Below are 10,746 nucleotides of genomic sequence, written 5' to 3' on the forward strand. Positions count from 1 at the left end.
TCCTTCGAGCCGGAATCGAACCAGCGACCTAAGGATTCCCCGTTGATTTCTCTACAGTCCTCCGCTCTACCAACTGAGCTACCGAAGGAATGTCAAACATTGCTTTCTGGCACATACTGCCCAATGTTGTGAAATGTTCCGGGTGATTTAAATCCCACTTCGACATCAAGTTTCCAACTTGTTTCCTTAGTATTGTTTACCTTGAATTTAAGCCACGAACCAGGATTCTACTGTATAAACTTCCAGGGATATTACAAAATGTTTGATGGGGCATCAATCATTCCAGGCGGAAATTGACTCCTTTTTTTTTTCTCGAGGGATCATATTAAACATTTCATTAGTATCGAGAGGAGGATCACCATGAGACACAAAACAGTTTCTTTCTGTCTTTATTAGAAAGTACCGTTTGTGCTACATTAATAATATTTTCGTGGAAATAAAGAAGTTGTAAATTTTAAAATTTATATTTGAATCGAAATGTGGTTTTGAGTTAAATATTAGCGTGTTCATGTAATTAGTTCGTGTTTTTCATTACTATATATATATTGCCATGTTACTAGAATTTGTAACTGAAGTTTACTAGTTGTGTTTTTTATGATGATTAGACATTTGTTGATTACAATATTGTATATAATCTATAATTTAAACTACATATTTTTCAGGTGTGAATAATTGTATATTTTAAGAATAAATTTCTAAAACAAATCATTGGCTTTATTTACTAGTTTCTACACCTATAAAAATCTTTCTTTGATGTATAATAGACCTTTAACTATATATGTATAATAGTCCTCTAAATTCAGCCGTATAATAGAACTCCAACCATTTATGTATAATAAACATATAATCATAGATGTCTAATTGACGTATAACGATATACGTATATTAGAATTTCATTCTAGACCAGTTACGGAGCACATTTACACGTCTAAGGTATGCGTTTGATAGTCGTATATTCTACATCTTTTGCCCACTGGGATGTGCCAATTTTAACTTAGCAAACCAAGATACACATTTTCTAATGCAGCCTTAATTACAAGACAGTTTGTTTCTCGAAAGAGTGTTATGTAAAAAAAGAGAAAAACGAAAATATATGGATGACAATCTTTCAAAGCTGAAGATTTTACTTTTGAAAAATTGACATTTTATTTATGCAGATGCATTCGCTGATTTTAGAACTTTGCTGTACTTCCTGAATCATTTTCAGTGTTAAAAAGTGGGTGTAGATTATTCTTTCACGCTAGGACGCGAGTGTGTACATGTGTTTGCTTTTCGTTTCACTGATTCTCATTGAAGATTTGGGAATTAACGACGAAAGAATCAGTTGCCTCGGAAAGCAAAAGGTTTGCTTCTCAACGATATTGAAGACACGCCCATGTAGAGCAGCGTGTGATGATTTGTACTATAAAAGACCCAGTGCTCAAAGTGACGTCTGCGATTACCGTTTAGACTTTTCATCTCGGGCGCACTTTTAGAAAGCAAAGATAGAGCAGTTTTGTTGAATCACTCTGCAGCCGCTGTCAGCAGAGTGGCGCAGCGGAAGCGTGCTGGGCCCATAACCCAGAGGTCGATGGATCGAAACCATCCTCTGCTATGTACATTTTATGCACGATTGATAAGCACACCATCAGTTTAATGAAGTGCATTAAAACTGATTTTTTCTCTCGTGCGTATGCAAGCTTCACACTTACGGTACTCTTTCATCTTTACCAATAACAGATGCCCAAACGTATCTTTGGTTGTTCTGCGATCTTTCATAGTTTCCTCAATTCCTTCAAATGAACATCCATATCAAAGCAATTATGTACATATATATATTACAATCAAGGTACATATTAAAAATATCAACGCACATTTGTATAATGCTCATTTAATAATGATTGTCAAGGATTGTCAAGTTCTCCAACAAATCTGTGTTCTAATTTTAAAATATTTTTGCTAAGGATACAACGGGTGTATAAATGAATTCTCCCAACAGCAGTTAAAGAAAAATTCCACACGTGAAGATGGTTTTCTTGGACATTGACTTAGGTACTTAATTGTTTACTTGTTGTAGTTCCACACGAGTAAAACACGAAGATTTCCTGCAACATTCAAGAGGGTTTGCAAAGAAATCCCTTCAATTTTTACCAGAGATTATGTTTACATCATCACAATCTGAAGCGCGTCCCTGAGTGCGTTTGACCCACCAGCCCTTTGTATAACAGCTGCACAGGGACACATTCCTGTTGCTTTTCACAACTCACATGTTTGTAGTTAAAGAAAATAAAATACTGTCATTTTCCTGCCAGCTGGCAGTATTTCTTCTGCACTGACCAAGAGTAACCAAGAACTTCATTTAATCTTTCGCAGGCTGTAATCTACAGAAAAGGGAGTGAATACATGTACAGTATTAACTATATCAAGCCGACGGAGATGCACTGCTGTTGTTTTTCTCCACTTTTCGTTAAAAGGAGAAAAAATCACTGGCATTTTTTTGCAGCATTTCTTCTGTCCTGATAAGCAAGATTTGTATTTTATCTTTCAGAAGTTGTATGAATTTCTTGAAGTTCAGAAACAACTTGTTACAGAAAAGAAATGAACACTTGCTTCAAAGTAAATCAAGACGTATGTCTCTTTCGCTGTGTGTTGTCTTATCTGTCCATCTCTCTCTCCTCTTCTCTCACTCTGGCAGTCTGTGCAGAGTATCTGAAGGGGATGTAACACCACTAGGCAAAGAACAAAAATTCTCAGAGGCAGAATAAAAAATCATTATTCTCTTCTCAGTCAGATTCACAGCTTAGACTCACACTCAGACTGAAGCTCAAATCCATAGTGATCTATATCCTGAAAAACCTAAACCAGAGGGCATTCAGGCAATCAGTGCTGCTACATAAATAATATCAGACAGAACAGCCTGGACTCAGGTCACATCTCCCCCTTTTCTCCTTCCTCACAGCCGCTTAGAGACATAAAAGAGCTCCTGGTTCTCCTCTCTGTGAACTGGGCTCAGGGGTCACTGATCTGGCAGTTGTGGGCTCTGTTCCAGGTCGGAAGCAAGAAGGTTCTATTAACCCTTTCCAGGTCTTCCAGCCCTTCAGTATTACTTTCTTTACTGTATATCAGGCTCCAAACATGTTTTGTAAGTGTTTTATAACACAAGTGAGTGTGGAATTATCTTTGTATTTATGTAATAAACACCAGTATGGACACTCTGATCAGTATATTGATTATTAGTAGCCAAAGGCCGATGGTCGTGACTAAAATAGTGACCAGTTGACCAGTCTGTAGCTCTGAGCAGTGGGACTCAGATCACACAGAAGAAGACCTGTCTGTGTGTGATTCTACACCAGCCCTGGGATTCAGCTGCTCTCACAAGTGTCTCACAGACAGTCTTATAAATGTACAATTAGATGAAGTCTTGTAACAGTTATACAGTTAATTTAAATCATCAGACTACCTATAGAGCTGAGAGCTGGGTTGAAATAAAACCAGGATACACGTTTTAACCTCCAGGAACATGAGTCTAATCCTCCTGGCTTCTATACTCTGATGATTCGTGTAAAACCCTTGAAAGCGCTTATTTCAGGGACTCGTGCTCGTTCTCTATTGCTCCACACGGGTACACTTTGTAAGACATTAATCTGTGAAGTAAACGCTTTTCTTTTTGCAACATTTCGAGTACCTCTGGCATTCATGAAAAAGACACTCAAAAGCAGCAGAGACGCGCTCTGCTCTGTCAGAATAAGCGCTGTGACGTCACAGACACCAGCCAGAGCGCCAGGATCAGAGAGAGAGACCGCGGGAGGCGCACGGAGCGCACAGAGAAGAGCTATTGATCACTTATCTATCGACAACCAATTATTTAAACTGAAGAACCGTAGAAAAATCGATTAACTTCACCGATTGGTGAGTACTGATTCATTTCTTGACCCTGTTTAAGTATCTAGAAAACAGTTAATAAAGACTGTATCGACCAATTACCATAATGCTAGTATTTATGTAATATTAGTGATACTTACAGTGTTAGGGTCAGAGTATTAACACTCATCATCATGTTAGTTTTCATGAGAGTATTACTGTTATTATAAGTATTATTAGTCTAGTAGTAGTTTTTGTCAGTGTTAGTAACAATGATAGTGTAAGTTTTGGTGATAGTGTTACTGTTGTAATATTAGCAGTACCTGCATTAGTGTTAGTTATAGTGTATCTGTACCTAAGAGTGTATGCGGTGCCTATGTCCGTATATAGTGTCTATTTGTGTATCTGTGAGTCTGTGAGTGTATACAGATGCAGCTATTCAAAGTGCGCGTTACAGACACGTACCGCAGGTGGCATCGCGCAGCGTGACGCAAGATGACACGTGGCACCGCAGTACGTGATTGGTTGACCGACAGGGGCACTCGTGGTCCGTTGGTCTGTCGTAGAAAGACTTACAGTAAACGTCTTTGCTGTGCCCGTTGTAGATATTGAATTTTACCACTGAAGGGAAATCTTAGTAGCTGAGCATAAAAAGAATAGGAGCATACTGTAACGCGTGTGAAGGCCATAAACGATATTAATTTTGGAACATAAACATACAGTATATACAGTAGCTGGTCTTGGTACTTTAAAGAAAAAAATACACACCAGTATTCCATTTCTCCCTAAACATTTTAAGCTTCGAAGTCTTTAACTAACGTGATACCGGAGTCAACAAGCATACTTTTAGAATTTGATTAATAGGGAATAGAATATGGAATCGCGTATCTAAAGAATTTAATAACGGTATGATTATATTCGTGTACTGCGACAGGGCTGTGTAGGGCTGTTTCGCCTCCCTGTTCATGCGAGTTGTCCTGTAGCCTACTGGTCTACGTGCCTAGCTCACAACTCGTAGGTTGTGTGTTCAAATCCAGCTGGTGCTGGACTTTTCTTTTAACAAACATTTCTTCGAAAAAATAGAATAGCGATATCATGGACAATCAACTGACTTTTATATTTCAAAATATCGCAACATGATCGATTCTAAGTCATTTTTGATAACAATCAACAAACAAACAAACATTTCTTTGAAAAAATGAGACGTTTCCCTTGGTCAGAGATATAAATATATAATATATAAATAAATTAAATTTAACTAGCATATAAAATAGCATGTGAAAAAGTGGTAGTTTTAAGCTTTTCTGCTAATATAATATGGAATCGCGTATCTAAAGAATTTAATAACGATATGATTATATTCGTGTACTGCGACAGGGCTGTGTAGGGCTGTTTCGCCTCCCTGTTCATGCGAGTTGTCCTGTAGCCTACTGGTCTACGTGCCTGGTTAACAACTCGCAGGTTGTGTGTTCAAATCCGGCTGGTGCTAGACTTTTCTTTTAACAAACATTTCTTCGAAAAAATAGAATAGCGATATCATGGACAATCATCTGACTATTATATTTCAAAATATCGCAACATGATCGATTCTAAGTCATTTTTGATAACAATGAATAGTCACCTTCTTCCCTTCTGACAACGGTCCCTGCTTCTGTTTCCTGCTTCTATTGTGTGTGTGTGTGTGTGCAACAGAGTAAATTTTTATAGGAGAAATGGAGGCTGGACAGTATGCGTTACAATATAAACATTTATATTGATTTAAATCGTGTTCTGATTTAAATCGCAAACGCGTGTTTAATTATATGTGTTTTTTAATCATAATCAGGCTAATGCAACATAAGTTGATACAGTATCTTTGTCTTCTAGGTATCTTAATAAACTTTCAGCATAGCTTTCTACCCGTTTAGATTTATATTTCTTGGGATTTTGGGATCAAATGTGGAAGGATTAGATTGTAATACGTTTTAGAAAAGTGTAATCTATACCTGCTCAGACTGTACGCCTTCCTAAACTAGTGTCCTGCCCTTCCCCGCGCACCCCAGCCGGGCGCTCTTCGGCCTGTGCCCGGGACGAATGTATATTTTGATATTTACACCCGGCGCGGCACCGAGGGAGCGTCTGCATTTATAACTTAGTTTTTAAAATTAGTCAACCAATATGAAGCATCTCCTTTTACTTTTAAGTCCCTTAAATACATTGAGCACAGCTTTCTCACCACTTAAGATTACTTTTTTGGTATCATCCTTACACAAAGCAGAAACTTTCCGATGACATACGGTACAAGTGGAAAGATTACAGATTTTAATCGTCTTTAATTTTGTTACGTTATACGTTTTAGGAACGTTTCATCTAAACAAACACCACAAAACTATTCTCGATTGTATTTCTGAATGTTATGTTACACCTACAGTAGTTCACTGCTTTAAATACATCGAATTAAGAATGTTAGGTGTAGCACTTTAGATCTTTTTTTCTGAACCAGTGAAAATCTGATCATGTTCCTCTATAACAATAATAAAAAACTTTATTTTACATATCACCTTTAAAAGTGGCATCTCAAAGCAATACAGTAGATCGAAAAACAGTTAAAAGGGACCAAAGTAAATACCAGACAAACGCAAACGCGTTTTTAATAAAATGCTTTTATTCATTCAGCAGGGAGTGAGAGGGACATCCAGCAGAGAGAGACACACACACCGGTTTCCATTGACAAAAAGTAATTGTTTTTTTTACATGTTTTGTTTGTGGACAGACTGTCCACAAATGTGAGACTGTCTTTCTCAGACTTACATTCCCGAATGTCCCCCGCCCCGGTCAACAATCCTAGGAAGAACACGAAACAGCCTGTTAATAAAATTGTTACAATTTTGTTCGGTCAGTTCTTCCTCCCAAAATTTATAGATCGCATCGATCAGTTCCTGCTTTGTGGTGGGCTTAGCGGTTTTCCAAACGTAGTCTTTCAACGAATGCCAAACCATCTCTATCGGATTTAGATCGGGGGATTCGGCTGGAGTTTTCACCCAGTTCACTCCTTCTGCTATAAGCCTCGCCCTTGCTGCTGTGTGTTTCGGATCGTTGTCTTGAAAGAGACGGTGCCTTGATCCAAACTGCTCCCTGATATATGGGGCAGCATGCTGTGTGACCACGACATCCTCGAAGAATACACGGTCCATAATTCCTTCAAAAATAAGAAGTGGTCCCGGGCCTCTTCTAGATATACCCCCCCAGACGTGAACCTTCAGTGGATGTTTGGGCTTTGGCTTGTCCACATATCTCCCCTTTTTACAAAATGCCATTGTTGAAAACTGTTCCAGAGCCACTGTTGTTTCGTCGGTAAAAAGTACATCCTGAAATGCCTCCCCCTGTTCAATCCATTGGAGAGCTTGCTTGAGTCTTTCCTCTTTGTTTTTTAGCCTTATCATGGGGCATGTGTTGGTTTTTCTGTATCTCCATCCAAGCCTCCTGTGTACTCTTCTTATCGATGTCGGGCTAATATTCGCACCGAGGTCAGCCCATAGCCGTCTTTGGACTTGCATCGCCGGTAGCTCATCATTTTCATCAGTCAGTTTGTCGATAGCTCGCACAATAGGACTTGAAAAAAAGAGATCAACAGTTAGTTTTAAAAATAATGTGCGTAGTTGTATTTACATGCAAGAAAGGTATTTTTAGAAATTTATTTACCTTTGAATCGTCCTCGGTTTAGATTCTCTTTGCCTCCTCTCCCCTTTATAATGCTGTCTCACTGTGCTTTCAGAAACGAAGATGTCCATCGAAGCCAACTGCTGTACAATGTCCCGTGTTGACTTCCCGTTTCTTTTCATCTTCATTATTTGGTGTGAGAGAGTCTTCGTGATTTTGGCCATTGTCCGTCTCCTTACCAAAGCGATACAGTGGTGCAGCTTGAATTCTGTACCTATATACTGTATGGTATGGTACAGATAAACCTTACACCATACCGATGAGCTAATGCCAGGGAAAGACACTCCTATTTTATTTAAAACACAATACGCCAGGAAATGTGTCTGATGCATTAGCAAGTTAAAACAATTGGGTCGAAAACCTGGGCGTAACACCATTTCCTTTTTCTGATCACTCGCTTTCTGGATACACATCTCAACTGTCCTGTTCTTTGTTTTCCTGGTTTGCTGATTATGCCTGCTGCGGTCCACTCCTACCCTCACACCTAAAGAATACTATTTTAAATTTCTTGGCGCAGTTCATTAACCCTTGTATGTGCTGTACGCGCCCAAAATGCAATTTAAAAAAAGTCAAAAACCGCGCTCAAAATGCAATTTAGAGCTTAATAGGAGACACTCCACAGGCATTCACAACAGCAACGTATGAAACGTTTATTTTTTAATCGCGTATCTAAGGAAATCTCAGTATTTCAATTAGAGAAAAAAGACCTGACTGACAAGCCGATACATACTCTTAGAGTTTGATTAATAGGGAATATAATACAAAAATATAGTACTAAAAAAGGTACTACCACTTTTAAAGGTGATATGTAAAATAAAGGTTTTTATTATTGTTATAGAGAAACATGATCAGATTTTCCCTGGTTCAGAAAAAAAGATCTAAAGTGCTGCACATAACTTTCTTAATTCGATGTATTTAAAACAGTGAACTACTGCAGGTGTAACATAACATTCAGAAATACAATAGAGAATAGTTTTGTGGTGTTTGTTTAGATGAAACGTTCCTAAAACGTATAACGTAACAAAATTAAAGACGATTAAAATCTGTAATCTTTCCACTTGTACCGTATGTCATCGGAAAGTTTCTGCTTTGTGTAAGGATGATACCAAAAAAGTAATCTTAAGTGGTGAGAAAGCTGTGCTCAATGTATTTAAGGGACTTAAAAGTAAAAGGAGATGCTTCATATTGCTTGACTAATTTTAAAAACTAAGTTATAAATGCAGACGCTCCCTCGGTGCCGCGCCGGGTGTAAATATCGAAATATACATTCCCAACACTAATTGTGCCCATCTGTCATGCAAATAAAACACCTTGAATTGAATTGAATTGAGGGAGAGAGGGGAGAGTTGTGAACAGCAACATATGAAACGTTTGCACATATAGTTAATTATTACTTGGTTTTCAAAGTGCAATGAAATACAATATTGTTGTTGTTGCTGTTCTTGTTGTCTTTATCCTGTAAAGCGTTTTGAGAAGCCACCTTTAAAGGCGATATATACTGTAAAAGCGCTGATTCTTATGGAATGTGTTCCGCCGGGGATTCAAATTTTTATTTATTTATTTTTTAATCACGTATCTAAGGAAATCTCAGTATAACTTTGTTCATGAACAAACAGTGGCATGTTACATTATTATTAGTTTTTTTTATTTTGAGAGACTGGATAAGTTGTTCAAGTGTTTTTTTTTTAACTTCCTGAAAAACAACTAATAATTTAACTATATGTGCAAACGTTTTATGATATGTCGCTGTTGTGAATGTCTGTGGACATGTGCTGGCTGGACAGGAGGCTCTACTGTACACAGAGAGCTTAGAAGACAAAGATATCAATTTATTTTAGTCAAACATTTATATATCACCTCTAAAGGTGGAATCTCAAAGCAAAGTAAATACCCGACACTGATCGAACCCATCTGTCATGCTAATAAAACACCTTGAATTGAATTGAGGGGGGGCGCGCGAGATAACCAGGACACAAGGCAAAAAAGATACTGTACACTCCACAGGCATTCACAACAGCAACATATGAAACGTTTGCACATATAGTTAAGTTATTACTTGGTTTTCAAAGTGCAATGACATACAATATTGTTGTTGTTGCTGTTCTTGTTGTCTTTATCCTGTAAAGCGTTTCGAGAAGCCACCTTTAAAGGCGATATATACTGTAAAAGCGCTGATTCTTATGGAATGTGTTCCGCCGGGGATTCAAATTTTTATTTATTTATTTTTTAATCGCGTATCTAAGGAAATCTCAGTATAATGTTGTTCATGAACAAACAGTGGCATGTTACACTATTATTAGTTTTTTTGTTAACAAGGCTCGCCAGCTAATGTGAATCGAAACCTGTCTTACTAGCTTTTAAAGTCGTGTGAGGTGTAAACGACAATACAAATAGAGAAAAAAGACCCGACTGACAAGCCGATACATACTCTTAGAGTTTGATTAATAGGGAATATAATACAAAAATATAGTACTAAAAATAAGATACACTCTACAGACATTCACAACGGCGACTGTCAGAAGATAGGACACAGCGGCTCAGGCACCCGCTGAATGGAAAAGGGGCACTTTAATGTTCTGTATGGCTAATACTAAAGCCAATACTAATATTCAATACTTTAATATCCTTTTCTGTATGTTTAACAATAGTGGGTACTGGCCTAATTCGTCCCTGCTCCCGTTGTTAGGTGTTAATGTGTTGTTAAATGTGAATTTGTACCTGTGTCCCTGAGGTCTGGCTTTTTTTCTGGAAAACCATAACTCTGGTTTTGTTCAGTTTGACTGTCGGCGCCCAGGTCTGACAGTGCTGCTTCAGCAGTGCCAGGTTCTGGCGCAGCCTCTGTTCTGTGGGCGACAGCGGGACCAGGTCGTCCGCACAGAGCAGGAACTCGATTTCCATAATTAATGCAGATCAGTAAATCAAGGGACAAAACAACTATTGCCTCCGGGTCCTCAATGGGCTTTGACGTGCTAATGCATTGGTTTAACAGTCCGGGTGTGGCAAGCCTCTAATGTCTCCCGACTTCGGCAAAAGGCACCCGCCTTTCATTGGAAGACAATGAACATTCTAGCCGTACATGTGAATATAGCATAAATACACCAAGGGATTGGGTGAGCTCCCATCACAAAAAAAACTGCGAACCTGCACTACAGCGACCACAGTACAGTATGGAGACCAAGACCTTTTACGGGAAGAGACGGGGTGCTT

General features: G+C 38.3%; 1 non-coding gene across 1 annotated transcript; it reads right to left on the minus strand.

Annotated features, from left to right (window-relative positions):
• On the minus strand, positions 1-88 carry trnay-gua (transfer RNA tyrosine (anticodon GUA)). The gene is given in 2 exon segments: positions 1-36; positions 52-88. It is a non-coding gene; the product is annotated as a tRNA-Tyr (tRNA).
• Positions 89-10,746: the final 10,658 nt, after the last annotated feature.

The sequence above is a fragment of the Atractosteus spatula genome (assembly GCF_055471065.1).
Source record: "Atractosteus spatula isolate fAtrSpa1 chromosome 10 unlocalized genomic scaffold, fAtrSpa1.hap1 SUPER_10_unloc_1, whole genome shotgun sequence".
In the NCBI taxonomy this organism is placed as follows: domain Eukaryota; kingdom Metazoa; phylum Chordata; class Actinopteri; order Semionotiformes; family Lepisosteidae; genus Atractosteus; species Atractosteus spatula.